The sequence below is a fragment of the Prionailurus viverrinus genome, chromosome C2, assembly GCF_022837055.1.
Source record: "Prionailurus viverrinus isolate Anna chromosome C2, UM_Priviv_1.0, whole genome shotgun sequence".
NCBI classification, from domain to species: Eukaryota; Metazoa; Chordata; class Mammalia; order Carnivora; family Felidae; genus Prionailurus; species Prionailurus viverrinus.
In genome coordinates, this window is record NC_062569.1 from 72,597,536 (window position 1) to 72,623,282 (window position 25,747).

General features: G+C 36.3%; 1 long non-coding RNA gene and 1 pseudogene across 1 annotated transcript in view; both read right to left on the bottom strand.

Moving 5' to 3' along the window:
- LOC125175029 (uncharacterized) overlaps window positions 1-25,747 on the bottom strand; it is a 274,631-nt gene that overhangs the window by 38,344 nt on the left and 210,540 nt on the right. The gene's annotated exons all lie outside the window — the stretch shown is intronic.
- Window positions 14,261-15,447, bottom strand: LOC125175027 (dnaJ homolog subfamily B member 11-like; annotated as a pseudogene).

Below are 25,747 nucleotides of genomic sequence, written 5' to 3' on the forward strand. Positions count from 1 at the left end.
ACAAATTCCTGAGACCAGAGGTGAGGACAGCACTACTGGTGAAAATATAGAAGAAAAAATTCAATCTGGGGAGAAGAAATTATGGCTGTAAGATACAGCTATTCCTACCTCCATGGGGATGTTCTTCTATTACCAGTCTAGAAAAATCTGGCTTTGATATGCTAAGGCAGCTTTGTGTTTGGAGGCAAGGTGAGGACAGCAACTGGGTGAGTCCCTAGAGCTGCATTATATAAGCGTAATCAATAGTACAGTTCAGAGTCAGAGATAAAGGGAACAATCCAACAAGAGAATATAACAATTCAAAATATCTATGTACCTAACATAGGATCACCTAAATATATAAATATTATCATATATAAAGGGAAAGTGATAGTAATACAGTAATAGTAGGGGACTTTAACATCGCACGTACATCCATGGATAGATCATAGACAGATTGGGGTGCCTGGGTGGCGCAGTCGGTTGAGCGTCCGACTTCAGCTCAAGTCATGATCTCACAGTTTGTGAGTTCGAGCCCCGCATAAGGCTCTGTGCTGACAGCTCGGAGCCTGGAGCCTACTTCGGATTCTGTGTCTCCCTCTCTCTCTACCCCTCCCCTGCTCATACTCTGTCTCTCTCTCTCTCTCTCTCTCTGAAAAACGAATAAACTTAAAAAAAAAATTTTTTTTAAAAAGACAGAAAATCAATAAGGAAACAGTGGCTTTGAATGACACATTAAACCAGATGGACTTAACAGATATATATAGAACATCCCATCCAAAAACAGCAGAATATACATTCTTTCAAGTGCATATACAACATTCTCCAGGACAGATCATATGTTAAGACATAAAACAAGTCTCAATAAATTTAACAAGATTCAAATCATATCAAGTACCTTTTCTGACCACAATGATATCAAACTAGAAAACAATTAGAAGGGCGGGGGGAAACAGGAAAAAACACAAACATGTGGAAGCTAAACAACATACTACCACACAATCAATGAGTCAATGAAGATATTTTAAAAAATTGTTTTAAATACCTTGACACAAATGAAAATGGAAACACAATGGCTCAATCTTTGGGACACAGCAAAAGCAGTTTTAAGATGGAATTTTATAGTGATACAGGCCTACCTCAAGAAACCAGAAAAATCCCAAATAAACAATGTAACCTTACACATAAAGGAACTAGAAAAATAAGAACAAATGGTGTCCAAAGTTTGTATAAGGTAGGAGTTAATAAAGACCAGAGCAGAAATAAATGAAACAAACGAATGAATGAACTAACGAGAAGGAAGGAAGGAAGAAAGGAAGGAAGGAAGGAAGGGAAAAGATCAATGAAACCAAGAGCTGGTTCTTTGGAAACATAAACAAAATTGATAAGCTTTAGCCAGATTCATCAAGAGAAAAAGAGTATGCATGCTCTCTCAAAATAAATAAATAAACATTAAAAAAATAAAAATAAAATGGTTTTGCATAAATTCAGCCTTAGAAAAAAATCCAAAGAGATTTTTCCATGTATCTTTAAATGGCCTTTGCTAACCTGTGGAAAATATTTTCTGTGTCATCAAAGATTCATTCTAGGTACAGCAATAGCTCTTGAGGCTACGTGCTTCTTCATAGGGCTATATTCTTGGGAAGCTGCTGATTAATACAAGGAAATTCTATCATGTGAACCACTAAAACAGGGAGGACTTTGTGTAAACTTGCTGTGAGTCCCTTTTTCATAGTTCAATTGTTCGCATCCAATCTGTTTCTTCCTTACACACGGATCCTATCCTCTGTTTTATTTTTCTATCCTCTATTTTCATGTGCTTTAATAACAATTAAAGTATCTGAGGTTTTGATTTTTTTTAATGTTTATTTATATTGAAAGAGTTCGAGAGAGAGTAGGGGAAGGGCGGAGAGAGAGACAGAGAGAGAGAGAGAGGGAGAGAAAGAACTCCAAGCAGGCTCCATGCCGTCAGTGCAGAGCCTGATGCAGGCCTCAAACCCGTGAAGGATGAGATCATGACATGAGCCAAAATCAAGAGTTAGACACTTAGCCAACTGAGCCACCCAGGCACCCCTCTGAGGCACTAATTTTAAGGATATTGAAGGATGAAATAATTGGGTATGTAATAACAATGGGACATCACGAGTAATTATTGAATCTAAAATAAAAAACAAATTTCCAAGAAAGCTGAATTGAAGAAGCTTCTCATAATTAATACAAAGAATTTAATTTGGCTATGGATTTGACTCTTATCCCTAGTTGCTCAATACCTATGGGGATAAATTTGAGGGTGGGGGGATTGGTGGACATATTTATTGAGAACCTACTGTGTTAGGAAGTACTTTATATATGCTAACTCATTATTCCTTACAACAGTTCTGTGAGGCAGTTACTTTTATCCTCATTTTATAGTTGAGGAAACTGAACTTTGGAGACATTAAATAATCTGCCCCAAATCACACTAGTAAAATCTCTCAGAGGTAGAATATGAGCCCTGGTATATCACACTTTAAATGTTTACTTTTTATTTCCACAGGGAAGGACACTATTTTAATTAATTGCCTATTGGAATTTCATCATCAATAACTACTTGTTGAGCAAGGTACTTTCTGAAAATAGCATGTTAGTTTTCCTATGTACAATATAAATGTATAACTAGAAGTCATTTTCTAACATCTCATTCTTTCCTTTCCTTTCTTTTGTCCTTTTTTCAGTTGTACTAAGTTGTTTTCCCTTTAAAAATTGGGAAATACACAATTGTGTACACAAATTGTGTATAAAACAAATAAGTATAAAGAATCATAACACAGTGATTAACCATATATCCAGATTAATAAAAAAAACTTTTACCAGTACCTCAGGAATCCTGTGAGCCCCTCCTTAATCATAATCTTCTCCTTTACCTATACAGATTACCACTGTCTTCCATGTTAATAATTCTTTTATATTTCTTTATCATTTTGTCACCCATGTATGTATCCTTAAACATATTTTATTCCACTTTGAACAAATTAATCACAAGAATAAATCTGATTCTGTAGGAAAAGTCAATAATGCAGCAATAAGAATAAGGCTCCTAGGAGAAAATAAACTAAACAGAGTTTCTGGGGCATAACCTGACTTCACCTTCACCAAAAGTTTACCAGGACCCTGGGGGAAATTTGTAGACAAGGTGAAATATGAATGGAAAATATGGAGATCATCACAGTTGGACATTGGGTAAATCTGAAGGATACCCAAAGACAGGACAAATGAAAAAGTTGGCTCTGTATTTTCTACCTCCACCTTTCAGAAGCATAGCTAAGAAAAACACTTTTATGGAGCAACTCAAGTGATCCCATCTCAGGTAACACTTTGGAAAATAAAGGAGAAATTTCCTCAGCACATGGTCTGTACAAGATAAGTACAGAATACTCACTTGGACATTCTGCACTAAGTTTGGTAGTACAGTGGTATCAGAGTAGATATTTCAGTTTCTGTCTACCACAGGGGAGACAGAGTTTGGAATGTGAGTTCCAAAACCTTGAGTTTTCCATTAATATCCCAGAATGGCCACATTCTAGGAAAACAAATTAAGCTTTAGAATTAAAATATTTGCCCTAAGACTAATGGCAAAACCGAAACAGACCCCATGAAGAAAGCATAAATCCAAACCTTATTCATTCAAGTTAACTGTTGTTAGAACAAACCCCAGGACTCTTCAGAGGAATATATTAAAATTCATCATCTTCATAGCATATTACCTGTAATATACAGTATACAATAAAAAATATCTAGACATGCAAATAAATTTGTATTTTTTTAATTTTGCAAATAAAATTTTTAAAAGTGACACACAGACCAAAGAAAAATCAGTCAATAAAAAGACTCACAGAAATCCCAAAAGTTGTACCTAACAATTGTAAACATTTATGCGTCAAATGTAGAAGCACCCAAATATATAAATCAATTAATCACAAACATAAAGAAACTCATCGATAGTAATACCATAATAGTAGGAGACTTCAACACCCCACTCAAGCAATGGACAGATCATCTAATAAAAAAATCAACAAGGAAACAATGGCTTTGAATGACACACTGGACCAGAAGGACTTAACAGATATTTTCAGAACATTTCATCCTAAAACAGAAGAATATACATTCTTCCCAGTGCACATGGAACATTCTCCAGAATAGACCATATCCTGGACACAAATCAGCCCTAAGTAAGTACAAAAAGATCGAGATCACACCATGCATATTTTCAGACCACAACACTATGAAACTCAAAATCAACCACAAGAAAAAATTTTGAAAGGTAACAAATACTTGGAGACTGAAGAACATCCTACTAAGGAATGAATGGGCTAATCAAGCAGTTAAAGAGGAAATTAAAAAGTATATGGAAGTCAATGAAAATGATAACACGACAACCCAAAACCTCTGGGACGCAGCTAAGGCAGTCATAAGAGGAAAGTATACAGCAATCCAGGCCTTCCTAAGAAGGAAGAAAGATCTCAGATATACAACCTAACCTTATGCCTTAAGGAGCTGGAAAAAGAACAGCAAATAAAACCCAAAAACAACAGAAGACAGGAAATAATAAATATTAGAGCAGAAATCAATGCTGTCAAAACCAAAACAAACAAACAAACAAACAAACAAACAAAAAAAGTAGAACAGATCAATGAAACCAGAAGCTGGTTCTTTGAAAGAATTAACAAAATTGATAAACCACTAGCCAGTTTGATCAAAAAGGAAAGGACCCAAATAAATAAAATCAAGAATGAAAGAGGAGAGATCACAACCAACACAGCAGAAATAAAAACAATAATGAGAGAATATTATGAGCAATTATATGCCAATAAAATGGGCAATCTGGAAGAAATGGACAAATTCCTAGAAACATACACTACCAAAACTGAAACAGGAAGAAATAGAAAATTTGAACAAACCCATAACCAGTAAGGAAATTGAATTAGTAATCAAAAATCTGCCAAAAAACAAGAGTCCAGGGCCAGATGGCTTTCCAGGGGAGTTCTACCAAACATTTAAGGAACAGTTAACACCTATTCTCTTGAAGCTGTTCCAAAAAATAGAAATGGAAGGAAAACTTCCAAACTCTTTCTATGAAGCCAGCATTACCTTGATTCCAAAACCAGACAGAGACTCCACTAAAAAGGAGACCTATAGAACAATTTCCCTGATGAACATGGATGCAAAAATCCTCAACAAGATATTAGCCAACCGGATCCCACAATATATTAAAAATTTATTCATCATGCCCAAGCGGGATTTATACCTGGGATGCAGGGATGGTTCAATATCTGCGAAACAATTAATGTGATTCATCACATCAATAAACAAAAGGACAAGAACCATATGATCCTCTCAATAGAAGCAGAGAAAGCATTTGACAAAATACAGCTTCCTTTTTTGATTAAAAACCCTCAAGAAAGTAGGGATAGAAGGAGCATACCTCGAGATCATGAAAGCCATATATAAACGACCCAACACTAATATCATCCTCAATGGAGAAAAACTGAGAACTTTCCCCCTAAGGTCAGGAACAAGATAGGGATGTCCACTCTCACCATGGTTATTCAACATAGTATTGGAAGTCGTAGCCTCTGCAATCAGACAACAAAAAGAAATAAAAGGCATCCAAATCAGCTAAGAGGAGGTCAAACTTTCACTCTTCACAGATGACATGATACTCTATATGGAAAACCCAAAAGATTCCATCAAAAAACTGCTAGAATTGATTCATGAATTCAGCAAAGTTGCAGGATATAAAATCAATGCACAGAAATCGGTTGCATTCCTATACACCAACAATGAAGTGACAGAAGGAGAAATCAAGGAATTGATCCCATTTACAGTTGCACCAAAAACCATAAAATACCTAGGAATAAATCTAACCAAAGAGGTGAAAAATCTATATAATGGAAACTATAGAAAACATATGAAAGAAATTGAAGAAGACACCAAAAAAATGGAAAAAGATTCCATGCTCCTGGATAGGAAGAACAAATATTGTTAAAATGTTGACACTACCCAAAGCAATCTACATATTCAATGCAATCCCTATCAAAGTAACACCAGCATTCTTCACAGAGCTAAAACAAAAAATCCTAAAATTTGTATGGAACCATAAAAGACCCTGAATAGCCAAAGCAATCTTGAAAAAGAAAACCAAAGCAGGAGGCATCACAATCCCAGAATTCAAGCTATACTACAAAGCTGCCATCAAGACAGTATGGTACTGGCACAAGAACAGACACTCAGATCAATGGAACAGAACAGAGAACCCAGAAATGGACCCACAAAAGTATGGTCAACCAATCTGTGACAAAGCAGGAAAGAATATTCAATGGAATAAAGACAGTCTCTTCAGCAAATGGTGCTGGGAAAACTGGACAGCGACATGCAGAAGAATGAACCTGGAACACTTTCTTACACCATACACAAAAATAAGCTCAAAATGAATGAAAGACCTAAATGTAAAACAGGAAGCCATCAAAATCCTCGAGGAGAAAGCAGGCAAATACCTCTTTGATCTAGCCCGCAGCAACTTCTTACTCAACACGTCTCTGGAGGCAAGGGAAACAAAAGCAAAAATGAACTATTGGGACCTCATGAAAATAAAAACTTCTGCGCAGTGAAGGAAACAATCAACAAAACTAAAAGGCAACCGACAGATTGGTAGAAGATATTTGCAAATGATATATCAGATAAAGGGTTAATTTCCAAAATCTATAAAGAACTTATCAAACTCAACACCCAAAATCAAATAATCCAGTGAAGAAATGGGCAAAAGACATGAATAGACACTTCTCCAAGGAAGACATCCAGATGGCCAACCGACACATGAAAAAATGCTCAACATCACTCATCATCAGGGAAATACAAATCAAAACCACCATGAGATACCTAACCTGACACCTGTCAGAATGGCTAACATTAACACATCAGGCAACAACAGATGCGGAGAAAGAGGATCTCTTTCGCATTGTTGGTGGCAATGCAAGCTGGTGCAGCCACTCTGCAAAACAGTATGGAGGTTCCTCAAAAAACTAAAAACAGAACTACCCTATGACCCAGCAATTGCACTACTAGTCATTTGTCCACGGGATACAGGTGTGTTTTTTCGAAGGGACACATGCACCCCCATGTTTACAGCAGCACTATCAACAATAGCCAAAGTATGGAAAGAGCCCAAATGTCCACTGATGGATGAATGGATAAAGAAGAGGTGGTATATATATACAATGAAGTATTACTCAGCAATCAAAAAGAATGAAATCTTGCCATTTGCAACCACGTGGATGGAACTGGAGGGTATTATGCTAAGTGAAATTAGTCAGAGAAAGACAAAAATCATATGACTTCACTCATAGGAGGACTTTGAGACAAAACAAATGAACATAAGGGAAGGGAAACAAAAATAATATGAAAACAGGGAGGGGGATAAAAGAGAAGAGAGTCATAAATATGGATAACAAACTAAGGGTTACTGGGGGGGGGGTTATGGGAGGGGGATGGGCTAAATGGGTAAGGGGCATTATTAAGGAATCTACTCCTGAAATCATTGTTGCACTATATGCTAACTAATTTGGATGTAAATTTCAAAAGAAAAATGAAATAAAAAAAAAGAAATCCCAGAAATTGTAATTAGCAGAGAAGGACTTTAAAACAACTATGAAGAATTATGTTAACACATATAAATGAAAAAAAATTACTATAGTGGGAAAACAACTAGGGAATTTCAGGACAGACTGGAAAACTGCTTAAAAGAATGAAATAAAAATTCTAGAACTGAAAAATACAAAATATAAAATAAAAAATTTATTGAAAATATTAATGAAAGACTGGAGACAACAGAAAAAAGATCACTGAACTTGAACATAGTCAGTAAAAACATCCAAACAGGACACAAAGGAGAAAAAAAAGCCTCAGTGAAATGTGAGACATTATCAAGGTGTCTAAAATATATAAAACCAGAGTTCCATAAAGCAAGAGGGCTAAAAATAGGGCATAAAAATATCTGAAGAAATACTGATTTAAAAGATTCTAATATTTGATCAAAAAATAGCAAACCACCAAGTTAAGAGTACAGCAAATCTCAAGCAAGTACTCATCCATTCAAAGAAGATTTCTATGTCCTTGCAAAATCTTTTATAAAAGATGTAGAACACTGTCTTATTTAATATACCTATTGTATAGAGGTACAACAAAAACAGTTCTAAAAGTTACTATCAAGAAAAAACTGAATGTATGTTTCTATTTGTTATATTGATCATTCCCAACACAAACACTTTTGTATTTTTGCTTTGTCAGGAAATTTGGAGCTGGATATGGTAGATACTTATACCAACTAAGCTATTGCCATCTATATTCTCTCTCTAAAAGCTTTTATTCTGTTTTTTTTCCCTCCACATTACATGTATGTTTTATGTTAGAGACACTCCATAGCAGGTAGCCTTTGGAGTTAACCAGACCTAGACAGGAATTTAATCCCTAGCCTTTTTCACTGTATCATTTGATTCCTTTATGTCTATACTTTCTAATCTGTAAAATAAGGATAATATGAATACTCTTATTACCTATCTTGCAGCACTACTGGAGTATTAATTTATAAAATGCATGTAGAGCCCATATATCCTGGTACAGAATAAGATCTCAGTTAATGCAGGCTATGGTTATTTAGTCATCTCAAATAATGCTTGAAAGTAGCTGTCATATAAAACATAAATTAATGACAATAATATTCATTCCTGTACAAAGCAATTATTTATTCTCAAGATACAATAATATGGAGAATTATGAAATTATTGAGAGGTTAGCAATCCTTGTCTCTGGAATGAATACTGAAACAACATACATCATGGCCGGAAATGATCCACTAAACTTCTGGGCAATAGGAAGTGTATATAGTGGACACAACATTTGTTCATGGAATAATTGATAGGATGTTTACATAAACAAGACCTTAGACATATTTGGTTAAACCCTTCACTTTACTGCTAGGGAAATGTACCAATTTTGTGTATTTTTAATGTACTGTATCTTTAAACTTCATAATTTGTGTTACTTCCAAAACTTCCACAGTACTTCTTGTGGACTCTAGACCCGTTTCCAACTCACTAATTTTGAGTAATAGCTAAATCCTAAGGAAGTTGAGTATCTGTAAAATGGGAATAACAGTATCTTCCCTACCTACTTCACAAGTTGTTATGAGAATTAAACTGTGAAACACTTTAGGAAAAGATATATGCAAATGGGAAATTGTGATTCTTATTATTATTCTCTGTAGCATTTCTTTTCATCAGCAAACAAAATCCTAGTATTGATCTTCCTAGACAATGAGAGACTTTCTATTCCATAAAATATATTTACTTGGTTTTATTTTAATTTTTCATTCAAATATGGGTGATTACCTGATTTGTTTTGAAAGGGAGTAAAAAAGACTATCTTGGACATCTTTTATCTATTTTATTTATGACATGAATTTGAAACAACTACTACTTAAAGTCTGGGTGTGAGGAAGAGTGCACACAGTGAATAAAACACTTGACCTTTTACTAGAATAAAGGTATATTTTCTGGTACCCAGGAAGACTGGTAAGTAATAATAGCTCTGTTATGATATAAAGAAACCAAACAGATAATAATGATCCCACAGTTCTGAGAGCCTTTCGTTCTCTTTCCACATATAAATGGATTGTTTCTTGATTCATATTCTATCCTTCTACCTTTCCAGTAACCTCTTATATTGAACACCACTGTGTGATATTAGAAAAGAAGAAATGGATTAGCTTACTTTCATATACAAGTATTATATGGTCAAGTGTTTGCTAACACACACATAAACCATCTTTTTTTTCTAAGTATAAACTGATATAATTTATTTATTAGATTTTAGAGATGTCCTTTATGATTCATGTCATTTCAGAGCAAAAGACATTTTTTAAAAAAGAACAAGAAATCGTTGAGGGTGTCTACCTATGTGCCTAAGGACTCCAAAACTGATAAACCAGATTGCACTTCTGAATGCCAGACACTTAGTACTGTTTCAAATTCAACATACGCAATATTAAATTCATCATCTCTTCCTCCCATGCAAACCTGCTCTTTTCTTTCTATTTCTAATCTTGGAATAATCCCACTATTATTTTTTTTTTACTAATCTCTTAATGGAATTGTATTTTTTTCAGATTTATTGAGGTATAATTGACAAACAGGAACTGTATATATTAAAAGTGTACAAGTTATATTTTGATATGTATGTATAAACATTGTAAAATGATCACCGCAATCAAGCTAATTAACATATCCATCACCTCATAATTACCATTTCCTTTCTCTCTCCTTTTTCTCTGGTGAGAACACTTTAAAAGATGTACCCTCTTAGCAAATTTCAAGTGTACAACACAGAATTGTTAACTATAGTCACCTTACCATACACTAGATCTCCAGAACTTATTCTTCCTGTGTAACTGAAACTTTGTACACTTTGATCAACACTTTCCCATTTTCCTCTCTACCCTGCCCCTAGTAACCACCCTTCTATTTACTTCTTCTGTGAGTCTGACTACTTTAGAGTCCACATACAAGTGAGATCATGCAGAACTTGTCTCTCCGTATCTGACTTGTTTCACTAGCATAATGTTGCAAATGATAATATTTCCTTCTTTTTCAAAGCTAAATAATATTCCCCTATGTGTGCATGTGTGTGTGTGTATTTGCATTGTTTTCTCAAAGCTTAGCCACTGCACTACATACAGTATGTCTACAATAAGTATTTGTTGAACATATAAGTAAATGAAATTTTTTAAATGCTATGAACACAAGACTAGCACTTTCATACACATTTTAATCCCCACCAGAGCTCTGAAATATTAGTAACTCATGGTCACTGCTATGGAACAGTTAGAGAGAGTGCAGCACTAATATCAATGTGAAAAAAGTTCTCTTACACCACTTCCAAAGGCCCAGTGAATGTGAACTATGATATAGCTCACTGAGTAATTGAACTCATTACTCACGACTCATTGAGTAATTTAATATGCTAAAGTAACTGCTATTTACTCCACTTCAGGCTTGATTTTACAAGGAATTCTGTGTATGTGATGCAGACATATATTTTTCTTTTCTCAATTATTAAAATACTATTAGTGGCCTGAGGTGTGACTCCCTCCTCTTCTAGAACACAGATCATACTATATTGACATTACTTGTTCATTATTTGGTTTCCCTAACTGCCCTTGATCTCTTGAGGAAAAGAACAACGCCATTTTAATCTTTGCACCCCAGCACTAATCACAATGCCAGGTATTTAGTGGGCTCTAATGAAATGTTTTCAGGGTAAAAAAAAGATGGAATAGAAGGAAGAAGCAGAGAGAGGGAAGAGGGGAAGGGAAGAAAAAGAAAACAGTCATGTCTGTTTACTAAAGTAAGAAATGTGAATATTATTCCCATTTTATGGCTAAGGAAATTTTTAAAAAGTACCTAAGACTACCCATGGACTGATTAACTGGTAAAGCTGAGACAAGAACTAAATTATCCTATGTGAGAGTCCAGGGAATAGATAATCTGACATCTGGAAAGAAGCAGGAACCCATTCATTGATATTTCCCTTCCCATTTCCATTGAGATTTTCTGCCATCTGATAAAGACAGTTGTGTAGAGAAGTGTTTTTCTAATTACTCATTGAGTAAAACCAGAGCTTTGCTGAGTACTCAGAGAATTGCAAAAGAAATGCCTTATTCACAGTATCCTTTTAAAACTTATTTTCTAGTTTTGTTATTATTCCTACATTCTAAAATTCTATCCTTCACTGTTAATGTAGAGGACAAAATAGTCTAAAATTAATAAGCTGAAAATTATGAAAGAGAGGTCAGTGGAATATGTCCCAACTAAAGCAATTTATAGGAAATGAAACCTAAATTACATTTTTTCTCTATTACTCATTTTAACTGTTAAGAAATTTCATATTTAAATTATTGGACAACATTGAAATTATGTTTCAATAATCCTTAGAGACCATACTTTCTTCCAAAACACATTTGCATCCCATTTTACACCCTAGAAAAATGTTCCTTTTCTTGGTTCCCATAGTACCCTCTAATAATATATTTACTACACTGTAACAATCCTTTAATCTATTAATTTTTTGCACTATTTTTTGAGCCCCTTAACAGCAGGGAAATACAGGAACTAGAAAATATTTGTTTGAATCAAGGTAGGTTGTATGTAAATATTTAACGTTTTAAATTTTGTGATAAAATTACCTTCCCATTATACCATGTTTTCTCCTCTCTGATCCCAATTTCCTCTTGTACTGTAGCCCTTTTATATTACAGACTATCAGTTCATGAGGAACATAAGTTCAAGAGTGAGTCTGCAGTCACTTGTATCAGAAAAGGAAGATTACAATCATGTAAGTCTACTGTGAACCTATAACACTTGAAATGTAAGATTTCCTCAAGCAAGAACATATCTTAGTGCTCTCTGTTCTAGTTAATTTTGATAAAATAAAAATTCACAGATACTCCATTTGTACCAAGTTCAAAATAAAAACAGTAAAATATAAGTTGATAACAACAGATAACTACTATATTTCCCAGCCCAGGATCTACTAGATTTTCATTTGAGGAACTGCTTCCCAACCCTAAGATCATATAATTTTCAGGTTATCCCTGTTTCTGCACTTTAAGGAATTTCATGACCCAAGCCCAGGAATTAACCACCAGCCATGTTGATTAGGTCAGAAAAGAGCTTGGAATCTCAGTTAAAGCAAACATAGCTAATTATGGGGAGTATGTTGGGATAATAGTGAAAGAGAAGGCTTCTTCTTGCAGATACTACTAAGAGAATGGCATGTATGTCTGAGAATGCTGGCCTGTACTGAGGTAGGGAGGGACTTGCCTTAAAATGGAGCCAACAGTGAGTAAGACAGAGATTAGTGATGACACTGAACCCTTGGATACAGTCATACATGACTCTTCAGTTATGGAAGCCAACAATTTCTTTTTTCTTGAGGTACTAGGTACAAATTTCTGGTTCGTTGGTAAATAGTATTTCATTCTATTTTTCCTGAATATATTTCATTTATTGTAAGTCTTCAAACTTACTAATACATGCCCACCATTCATAATCCCAACTCTAAAGTGCTACCCTTTCCAACTAGAAATAAGCCTTCATTTATATGAACTCTTAAAGAATTTTACCTCTAAGAAAAGATAAAAATACTTTCAATTTTCTTTTTTTTTTTAATTTTTTTTTAACGTTTATTTATTTTTGAGACAGAGAGAGACAGATCATGAGCGGGGGAGAGGCAGAGAGAGAGGGAGACACAGAATCTGAAACAGGCTCCAGGCTCTGAGCAGTCAGCACAGAGCCTGACGCGGGGTTCGAACTCACGGACCGAGAGATTGTGACCCGGGCGGAAGTCGGACGCTTAACCGACTGAGCCACCCAGGCGCCCCTCAATTTTCTAAATATTTATAGAGTTGTCTTATTTGGACCAAATTACTATGCAGCCAACTTTTGATTTTCCACTTGAATTGTTCCATTAACGATAAATAGATGAAACATTAGACTGTTTTTTTAATGTTTATTTATTTTTGAGAGAGACAGAGACAGAGCACGTATTGGGGAGGGGCCTAGAGAGAAGAGAAGAGAGGATCTATAGCAGGCTCTGTGCTGACAACAGAGAGCCCCACACCGGGCTTGAACTCACAAACTGTGAGATCATGACCTGAGCTGAAGTCCAAAGGTTAACCAACTGAGCCACCCAGGCACCCCTAGACTGTGTTCTTATTTCAGTTACTTTGTGTTGGAATTGCAAAAAAAAAAAAAATTAGCAACAAAATGTATTTAAATACACACTTCTGTTGGCATTTTGAATGAAATGGCATTTGAATGAAATAGCTAACAATTAACCCTTTATATTGTGGGGGTTTGTTTGTTTGTTTGTTTGTTTGTTTTTGCTCCTGGAGTTCTCTTGCAGCTTTAATTCTTGAGTCTCAGGTGGCAGCACCAGACATTAAATCTCCAAATCTCCAAGGGGATTAAATCCATTAAATCCATTAAATCTCCAAAGGGAGAGGTATTATTAAACTTTTTGCTGGTCATTCGTTTCTGAACACAAATGAACAAATTCTTAAACCCACTTATTCATTTCATTATGATCATTAGGAGAAAAATTTAAGCCTAGCTTGCATATTGAAAATAAGAACAACACACACACACACACACACACACCCTGTTGATAATAAATTTCATGGATTCATTTATGTTAAACAAAGTCCAATTTTATTCACTCTTAATATCCTTGTAGTCCATTGTATGCCTTCTGCAGTGATCCTTGTTTCAGTAGCTGTTTGATACCTTCTCTTGCTTCCTCTGTTGACTGTTCTTTTGGAAAATCTACATGGAAAGTGATTATCAAAGAATTCTTGATGTTGTTGTTGTGAAAGTTGGGGAGGCCCTCTCCTTTCTTCCATACCTTGGTTCCTAGTCTGGTGATCTTATCCTGGAAAATATGTACACTGTGGCCATCCAAGTGAGTAATATCTATATCAAAGCCCACCAGAGACTCAACTAGTGTGATTGTCACATTTGTATATAAATCTCCTTTCCTTTCAAATACTGGGTGCTTGACAACTTTGATTCTGAACCGCAGGTCTCCTGGCTCTCCATCCACGTGAGGGTCACCTTCCCCAATAAAAGGATACTCCATGCCATCTCTCACCACAGGTTCTATTTCTACCTCCAGTGTTGGTTCTTCATTCACTAGTCTGACATTAGGGCATTCATTACAGACCACCTTTGGGTCATTTGGAAGCACCCTGGGAAGCATTTGGAAGCTGTGTAGTCCACATTTTTGCTGGCGGTTGCGTTTTTGTTTGCCAGGAAACTGCCTTGCCACAGGTTTGTTTCTAACTACTTCCACAAAATTTCCTGAATATACTTCATCCAAAGGAACTTCTAGATCTACAATAATATCACTTCCTCTTAGAAAATTTGTCTTGCTGATAAGGGGTTCCTCCAAACATGAAATCAATCTCCAAAGAAGTATAGAAAAAATGTCTCCATGGGAGCCCTAATGCCATCTTTTAACCCCTTTTCACTATTAACTATCATATTGTTTGTTTCTCATTGTCTGACAGAACCTAATAAGTGGAACCTAGATCCTGGAATTTCTCCTGAGCTCCAGATCATCAGGGTTCCAGTCAGGATGAAGCTGCAGGGCCAGTTTCCTGTGGGCCTTTTTAATGTCTTTTACAGATGCACTTTGAGGCACCCAGAAGATCTTATAGAAATCTTGCCTAGCAATCAAGGACCCGTGGAGGTACAGCAGCAACAGGCAGAAGGTGCCCAAGTCCTGCAGGGCCATGGTTTCTCTGTGCCAGCCTCTGTGCCGGTCCCTAGCCACAGACTCCTTACACACCCTGCTGCCGCCTCAGCTCAGAGCTAGCTCGCCTCCTCCTCTACCCAAATCCCACCAAATCAATATTTTAAAATTAAAGTTTACTTCAATGTCAATATTTTATTAGTATTTGTAATTATTCATTTTTATACTTAACAATTTTAGTTTTACATGTAATTTAAATGTAATTTCATTGTCTATATCCGAGTTCTTTTGACCTTATTTATGTATTCATAAATAGTTCCCAAAATACTCATGGGAAATAAGTAACAAACAATGGCATGCATGTCATATTATATAGCTTTTATAAAGTTCCTATTTTAGTGAACCCAGGTGGGTTGTTTTAGTATTTGAACTGTATCTACATTACAAATAGATTACCTGAAAGGTATATCCTACAATGAAAATCCCTTAGAACTCATACCATCCATATAATCTGCTTTATTATATTAATCCAAACTCATTTCTAACAAATCACTACCCTAAACCTTATACTCAAAAAAAAAAAAAAAACACTAAACCACTTGAATTTCATAAAACATACCATGTGTTTTTCTGTCTTCTTGCTTTTGAACATAGTCATTCTCCTATTTGCAATGACTTTCTGTCTTTCGTCCACCAGGGGGATGCTTATCTATCTTCCAAGCTTTAATTTAACTATTATCTTCTCAATGAAACCTCCCAGATACCCCTTCACTGTCCATGAAAAACTGATCATTCCTTCCTCTCTGCTACTATAGAATCTATCCATGTCTCTTTCCTTATACTCATCCCTTTTGAATTACTTGTTTGACTCTCTCCTCAATCAAAACATGAGTTCTCTGATGGAAGTGGAGCAGATCCCATTGATCACTGGAATAAGAAATTCTTTCAGTTTATAGAAATATACAAATAACATCTCACACTGAAAAGATAAAATAATAAAGAATCCATATCTTAAGATACTACTAGAAAAATGGCACACTTACAGGTTTCATTCAAAGGCCACAAAAATAGAAGATTCTCAGAATCAAAAGACATTAAAATGTAAAAATTTCTGTTTCATTAATTAACATAGATGATTGAATCAATAGATAAATGTTCTGATCCATCCACAATCAATAAAACAGGCTCCCAAAAATAAAGAGCCCATGTTTCCAGCTTCCTATTCTATGAAAAGTATTGCAGAGTTAAATTTATATTTTCTGCTTGATTTTGTATGATTCAGAAATATTTATGTTTCCCTATCACTAAGTAAATGCTTACAACTAGGAAAAATGGACTATTTTGTTATCTTGAAGTAGTCCCTTTCATATAGTATTTCATAAAGAAAAAAATATCTGGGAGTTAGGGCAATGTTTACATTTGACAGCAATAGTAAACTATGCCAATAACATTCGGTTGCTTCATATACCATGAAATAAAGACACGGTACCATTGTCCAATGCCATAGTTTTCTGATTATTAGCATGATCTATGGCACATTTTTCTGTCTTGTATCTAGTTGTCCATAGCTTGTTTCTAAAACTCAGGCTTTTTCCAATTAGTTATTCATGTTGTTAAATTAATTTGTATTAAAATAGAAACAGTTTGAGATTCAAGAGAAAGAGAAAATAGAATAGGAAGGAAGTTTATTTTGGTTTAATATTTTTCCAGGTTTACATACAACTTTGTCTAATGGCAGAAGCAATCTCAGTTAAAAAAAACATTATTTATTTTTTTGCTTATTAATTTAGACTGTATAAAGTTAGCATAACGATGAGCTGGAAACTGTCCTATGTTTGTAAAGATAAAGGAAATGATAATATGCCTTTACAATACAAAGAAGGGTTGCTCTGTGCAAAGCATAATACTAAAAACTGCCACATATCACCAAGAGCTATCACATATAACCTGTCTACTATATGCTAAATGATTTTTTATATACTATCTTATTTAATCTACATGACAATCCTAGAATTTATGATTTTATCTGTCCCCATTAATGTGATTTTTTTAACTTAAAATGTCAATAGGTAATTTTTTAAAAAATGATAACTAATCAGGTAGAATACACATCTCATATGCACAGCAGAAACACAGAGAATACACGTCTCATACAGCACAAAGAAATGAATAACATGAAGGAAAGGTAAAAGACTCAGAGAGGACAGATCCAGAGACCGAAGCATATGAAAACTCACAATTCCAAAGAAGATAGAAAGAAAATGAGGAGGTAACAAAGAAATAACAGAAGAAATTTCCCTGTGCTAAATAAAGACTTAAGTCTACGAGATGGAGAGTAAAAATAGACATTTTCAGCAACAAAATATAACAACAGAACAATACTGAAATGGTTTCTCATTAGTGTGAATCTTTGAAAAAAAGGTATATTCTTATCAGTATATGCTAATTGAAATAAGTCAGTCAAAGAAACACAGATACCATATGTTTTCACTCATATGTGGATCTTGATAAACTTAACAGAAGACCATGGCGGGGGAAAGGGGGAAAAAAAGTCACAGAGAGAGAGAGAAAGGCAAACCATAAGATATTCAAATACAGAGAACAAACTGAGGGTTGATGGGGGGTGGTGGAGAGGGGAAAGTGGATGATGGGCATTGAGGAGGGCACTTGGGATGAGCACTGGGTGTTGTATGGAAACCAATTTGACAATAAATTATATTAAAAAATATTTTTAAACATATAGTTGAACTGTATATTAAAAAGCAAATTGACCTTTAAAAATAAAATAAAAATCACCTTTAAAAGACAGATTAAATATATTTATTTTTTTTTAATCTCCCAGTAGTCTTCTGGTAGTCACTTATCATTTCCAAAAATATCAACAAATTGCTAACATTTCTCTTTTTGTTAAAGAAAACTTGGAGGTCGGCGGCAGGATGGCGGCTTAGGAGGACGCTGGGCTCACCGCACGTCCTGCTGATCACTTAGATTCCATCTACATCTGCCTAAATAACCCAGAAAACCGCCAGAGGATTAGCAGAACGAAGTCGCCGGAGCCAAACGCAGACGAGAGGCCCACGGAAGAGGGTAGGAAGGGCGGCGAGGCGGTGCGCGCTCCACGGACTGGCGGGAGGGAGCCGGGGCGGAGGGGCGGCTCGCCGGCCAAGCACAGCCACTGAATCTGGCTTGCAAAAGCGGAGGGGCCTGACGGACTGTGTTCCCACAACAAGCGCGACTTAGCGTCTGGGAGGTCATAAGTTAACAGCTCTGCTCGGAAAGCGGGAAGGCTGGAGGACAAAGGGAGGGAGAGCTGCTGAGCCCCCTGACAACAGAGCTCAGTTTGGTGGGGAACAAAGGCGCTCGCCAGCGCCATCTCCCCCGCCCATCCCCCAGCCGAAATCCCAAAGGGAACTGGTTCCTGCCAGGGAACTTGCTCGATCCGCGCAAACACCTAACTCTGCGCTTCTGCGGAGCCAAACCTCCGGCAGCGGATCTGACTCCCTCCCGCTGCCACAGGGCCCCTCCTGAAGTGGATCACCTAAGGAGAAGCGATCTAAGCCTGCCCCTCCTGCCCCCGAGCACCTTGCCTACCCACCCCAGCTAATACGCCAGATCCCCAGCATCACAAGCCTGGCACAGTGCAAGTAGCCCAGACGAGCCACACCACCCCACAGTGAATCCCGCCCCTAGGAGAGGGGAAGAGAAGGCACACACCAGTCTGACTGTGGCCCCAGCGGTGGGCTGGGGACAGACATCAGGTCTGACTGCGGCCCCGCCCACCAACTCCAGTTATACACCACAGCACAGGGGAAGTGCCCTGAAGGTCCTCACCACGACAGGGACTATCCAAAATGACCAAGCAGAAGAATTCCCCTCAGAAGAATCTCCAGGAAATAACAACAGCTAATGAGCTGATCAAAAAGGACTTAAATAACATAAACAGAAAGTGAATTTAGAATAATAGTCATAAAATTAATCGCTGGGCTTGAAAACAGTATACAGGACAGCAGAGAATCTCTTGCTACAGAGATCAAGGGACTAAGGAACAGTCACGAGGAGCTGAAAAACGCTTTAAATGAAATGCATAACAAAATGGAAACCACCACAGCTCGGCTTGAAGAGGCAGAGGAGAGAATAGGTGAACTAGAAGATAAAGTTATGGAAAAAGAGGAAGCTGAGAAAAAGAGAGATAAAAAAATCCAGGAGTATGAGGGGAAAATTAGAGAACTAAGTGATACACTAAAAAGAAATAATATACGCATAATTGGTATCCCAGAGGAGGAAGAGAGAGGGAAAGGTGCTGAAGGGGTACTTGAAGAAATAATAGCTGAGAACTTCCCTGAACTGGGGAAGGAAAAAGGCATTGAAATCCAAGAGGCACAGAGAACTCCCTTCAGACGTAACTTGAATCGATCTTCTGCACGACATATCATAGTGAAACTGGCAAAATACAAGGATAAAGAGAAAATTCTGAAAGCAGCAAGGGGTAAACGTGCCCTCACATATAAAGGGAGACCTATAAGACTCGTGACTGATCTCTCTTTTGAAACTTGGCAGGCCAGAAAGAATTGGCACGAGATTTTCAGGGTGCTAGACAGAAAAAATATGCAGCCGAGAATCCTTTATCCAGCAAGTCTGTCATTTAGAATAGAAGGAGAGATAAAGGTCTTCCCAAACAAACAAAAACTGAAGGAATTTGTCACCACTAAACCAGCCCTACAAGAGATCCTAAGGGGGACCCTGTGAGACAAAGTCCCAGAGACATCACTATAAGCATAAAACATACAGACATCACAATGACTCTAAACCCGTATCTTTCTATAATAACACTGAATGTAAATGGATTAAATGCGCCAACCAAAAGACATAGGGTATCAGAATGGATAAAAAAACAAGACCCATCTATTTGCTGTCTACAAGAGACTCATTTTAGACCTGAGGACACCTTTAGATTGAGAGTGAGGGGATGGAGAACTATTTATCATGCGACTGGAAGCCAAAAGAAAGCTGGAGTAGCCATACTTATATCAGACAAACTAGACTTTAAATTAAAGGCTGTAACAAGAGATGAAGAAGGACATTATATAATAGTTACAGGGTCTATCCATCAGGAAGAGCTAACAATTATAAATGTCTATGCACCGAATACCGGAGCCCCCAAATATATAAAACAATTACTCATAAACATAAGCAACCTTATTGATAAGAATGTGGTAATTGCAGGGGACTTTAATACACCACTTACAGAAATGGATAGATCATCTAGACACACGGTCAATAAAGAAACAAGGGCCCTGAATGAGACATTGGATCAGATGGACTTGACAGATATATTTAGAACTCTGCATCCCAAAGCAACAGAATATACTTTCTTCTCGAGTGCACATGGAACATTCTCCAAGATAGATCATATACTGGGTCACAAAACAGCCCTTCATAAGTTTACCAGAATTGAAATTATACCATGCTTACTTTCAGACCACAATGCTATGAAGCTTGAAATCAACCACAGAAAAAAGTCTGGAAAACCTCCAAAAGCATGGAGGTTAAAGAACACCCTACTAACGAATGAGTGGGTCAACCAGGCAATTAGAGAAGAAATTAAAAAATATATGGAAACAAACGAAAATGAAAATACAACAATCCAAACGCTTTGGGACGCAGCAAAGGCAGTCCTGAGAGGAAAATACATTGCAATCCAGGCCTATCTCAAGAAACAAGAAAAATCCCAAATACAAAATCTAACAGCACACCTAAAGGAACTAGAAGCAGAACAGCAAAGGCAGCCTAAGCCCAGCAGAAGAAGAGAAATAATAAAGATCAGGGCAGAAATAAACAATATAGAAACTAAAAAAACTGTAGAGCAGATCAACGAAACCAAGAGTTGGTTTTTTGAAAAAATAAACAAAATTGACAAACCTCTAGCCAGGCTTCTCAAAAAGAAAAGGGAGATGACCCAAATAGATAAAATCATGAATGAAAATGGAATTATTACAACCAATCCCTCAGAGATACAAACAATTATCAGGGAATACTATGAAAAATTATATGCCAACAAATTGGACAACCTGGAAGAAATGGACAAATTCCTGAACACCCACACTCTTCCAAAACTCAATCAGGAGGAAAGAGAAAGCTTGAACAGACCCATAACCAGCGAAGAAATTGAATCGGTTATCAAAAATCTCCCAACAAATAAGAGTCCAGGACCAGATGGCTTCCCAGGGGAGTTCTACCAGACGTTTAAAGCAGAGATAATACCTATCCTTCTCAAGCTATTCCAAGAAATAGAAAGGGAAGGAAAACTTCCAGACTCATTCTATGAAGCCAGTATTACTTTGATTCCTAAACCAGACAGAGACCCAGTAAAAAAAGAGAACTACAGGCCAATATCCCTGATGAATATGGATGCAAAAATTCTCAATAAGGTACTAGCAAATCGAATTCAACGGCATATAAAAAGAATTATTCACCATGATCAAGTGGGATTCATTCCTGGGATGCAAGGCTGGTTCAACATTCGCAAATCAATCAACGTGATACATCACATTAACAACAAAAAAGAGAAGAACCATATGATCCTGTCAATCGATGCAGAAAAGGCCTTCGACAAAATCCAGCACCCTTTCTTAATAAAAACCCTTGAGAAAGTCGGGATAGAAGGAACATACTTACACATCATAAAAGCCATTTATGAAAAGCCCACAGCTAACATCATCCTCAACGGGGAAAAACTGAGAGCTTTTTCCCTGAGATCAGGAACACGACAAGGATGCCCACTCTCACCGCTGCTGTTTAACATAGTGCTGGAAGTTCTAGCATCAGCAATCAGACAACAAAAGGAAATCAAAGGCATCAAAATTGGCAAAGATGAAGTCAAGCTTTCGCTTTTTGCAGATGACATGATATTATACATGGAAAATCCGATAGACTCCACCAAAAGTCTGCTAGAACTGATACAGGAATTCAGCAAAGTTGCAGGATACAAAATCAATGTACAGAAATCAGTTGCATTCTTATACACTAACAATGAAGCAACAGAAAGACAAATAAAGAAACTGATCCCATTCACAATTGCACCAAGAAGCATAAAATACCTAGGAATAAATCTAACCAAAGATGTAAAGGATCTGTATGCTGAAAATTATAGAAAGCTTATGAAGGAAATTGAAGAAGATTTAAAGAAATGGAAAGACATTCCCTGCTCATGGATTGGAAAAATAAATATTGTCAAAATGTCAATACTACCCAAAGCTATCTACACATTCAATGCAATCCCAATCAAAATTGCACCAGCATTCTTCTCGAAACTAGAACAAGCAATCCTAAAATTCATATGGAACCACAAAAGGCCCCGAATAGCCAAAGGAATTTTGAAGAAGAAGACCAAAGCAGGAGGCATCACAATCCCAGACTTTAGCCTCTACTACAAAGCTGTCATCATCAAGACAGCATGGTATTGGCACCAAAACAGACACATAGACCAATGGAATAGAATAGAAACCCCAGAACTAGACCCACAAACGTATGGCCAACTCATCTTTGACAAAGCAGGAAAGAACATCCAATGGAAAAAAGACAGCCTCTTTAACAAATGGTGCTGGGAGAACTGGACAGCAACATGCAGAAGGTTGAAACTAGACCACTTTCTCACACCATTCACAAAAATAAACTCAAAATGGATAAAGGACCTAAATGTGAGACAGGAAACCATCAAAACCTTAGAGGAGAAAGCAGGAAAAGACCTCTCTGACCTCAGCCGTAGCAATCTCTTACTCGACACATCCCCAAAGGCAAGGGAATTAAAAGCAAAAGTGAATTACTGGGACCTTATGAAGATAAAAAGCTTCTGCACAGCCAAGGAAACAACCAACAAAACTAAAAGGCAACCAACGGAATGGGAAAAGATATTCGCAAATGACATATCGGACAAAGGGCTAGTATCCAAAATCTATAAAGAGCTCACCAAACTCCACACCCGAAAAACAAATAACCCAGTGAAGAAATGGGCAGAAAACATGAATAGACACTTCTCTAAAGAAGACATCCGGATGGCCAACAGGCACATGAAAAGATGTTCAGCGTCGCTCCTTATCAGGGAAATACAAATCAAAACCACACTCAGGTATCACCTCACGCCAGTCAGAGTGGCCAAAATGAGCAAATCAGGAGACTATAGATGCTGGAGAGGATGTGGAGAAACGGGAACCCTCTTGCACTGTTGGTGGGAATGCAAATTGGTGCAGCCGCTCTGGAAAGCAGTGTGGAGGTTCCTCAGAAAATTAAAAATAGACCTACCCTACGACCCAGCAATAGCACTGCTAGGAATTTATCCAAGGGATACAGGAGCACTGATGCATAGGGGCACTTGTACCCCAATGTTCATAGCAGCACTCTCAACAATAGCCAAATTATGGAAAGAGCCTAAATGTCCATCAACTGATGAATGGATAAAGAAATTGTGGTTTATATACACAATGGAATATTACGTGGCAATGAGAAAAAATGAAATATGGCCTTTTGTAGCAACGTGGATGGAACTGGAGAGTGTGATGCTAAGTGAAATAAGCCATACAGAGAAAGACAGATACCATATGGTTTCACTCTTATGTGGATCCTGAGAAACTTCACAGGAACCCATGGGGGAGGGGAAGGAAAAAAAAAAAAAAGAGGTTAGAATGGGAGAGAGCCAAAGCATAAGAGACTTAAAAACTGAGAACAAACTGAGGGTTGATGGGGGGTGGGAGGGAGGAGAGGGTGGGTGATGGGTATTGAGGAGGGCAACCTTTGGGATGAGCACTGGGTGTTGTATGGAAACCAATTTGTCAATAAATTTCATAAAAAAAAAAAAATTAAAAAAACTTATAAAAAATAAAAATAAAAATAAAATTCTCTATCTTTAAAAAAAAAAAATAAAGAAAACTTGGAAATACTTTTTTAACAACTTAAGAAACTTTGCCATATCTGTAAATCTTTTGTGGTACAAACTATTTGCAATCATTTCCTGTTTCATAATAAAGTGCTACTAAAATGGTATAATTTAGGGAGAAAGAGAAAATATGATTCAGTAAATTAATACTAAAGGAATTACAGTGTTAGCCAATTTCCCTGCCACCTCATCTCCTACCTCAACCTCCCTGTTATGTAACTGCTACATCTGTCATATCTATTTCCTTAATGATGGATAGTGAGGGAATTCCTCTCCTTCCCCAAACTGCTTGCCCCAAACATATGACAACATAATACATGGCATAAGTCACATCCAATTTAGTGGGAAAAGAATAGTTGACATAATGAATTCTGTTGACTGAACTGACTACCCATCTGGAAGAAGGCAAAATTAAGCTAATTTTAATATTTTATATTTAAATATAAAAAATTAAATTTTTAGAAGAAAAACTAAAAGATAGTATACAAATTGGGATTGGGAAACATTTTGGAATAAAAATAAGAAATATAGAAATCCATAAGGGATAAGATAGAAATAACTAAACACAAAAATATTAAATATTTGTAAAGATATTGTAAATAAAAGACAGAAGATAAATAAGAAATAAAGATAAATATTAGTTACATATCTAAGAGTCAAGGTTAATATTAAAGAGTGCCTAAAATTATTGTTTATAAAAAAGAATAAATCAGTGGGTGAATGCACAAAGCATATCAGCATGTAATTCATAAAGGAGAAAATTCAAATGGCCAATAAACAAAAAAAGATGTTTAACATGCTGTCACATAATTTGGTTATTAAAACTAAATACAATATCCTGCAACCAAGCTATTTAACTCTTGGCAATCTGTTCAATATAAATATAACCAATAGTACATAGACAAGAATGTTAATTTAAGCACTGTTAAGTGGGGGGTGGGGGAACTGGAGATAGCATGACTATCTAACAATGAGAAAATGGTAGACTAGATGGGAGTACATCCATACTATCACATTTTATCTAGCCCTTAAAAAGAACAAGTTAGATTTACATCTATTGACTAGAAAAATAATATACTATGAAGTGAGAAAAGTATACTTCAGTTTGTATAACATGATTCCATCAAAAACAAACAAACATAGCTACATGTTTTAAAAAAACTATTCTTATGTACATTTATATGAACATAGATAAAAGTTAGAGAAATACATATCAGTCTATACAACTGGATACAACACGGAAAAAAAAGAGGATTTGATGAAGGTGGGAGTCAGGAAGTGCATGTGTATGTGAATTTTTGTTTTTTACTTTGTACATGTTGGATTGTTCATCTATTTAAAATTAGCAGGTGTTACTTTTGTGACTAAGAAAAATAATAAAACAAAATTATGGAAACAGGCATTACTCTAAGCTCTGTATAGGACATTTCAAATAAACATGGGTTAAAAGGGAACTTAACTTAAAAGGGAACAATCTTAAAATGTTTAATCCAATGA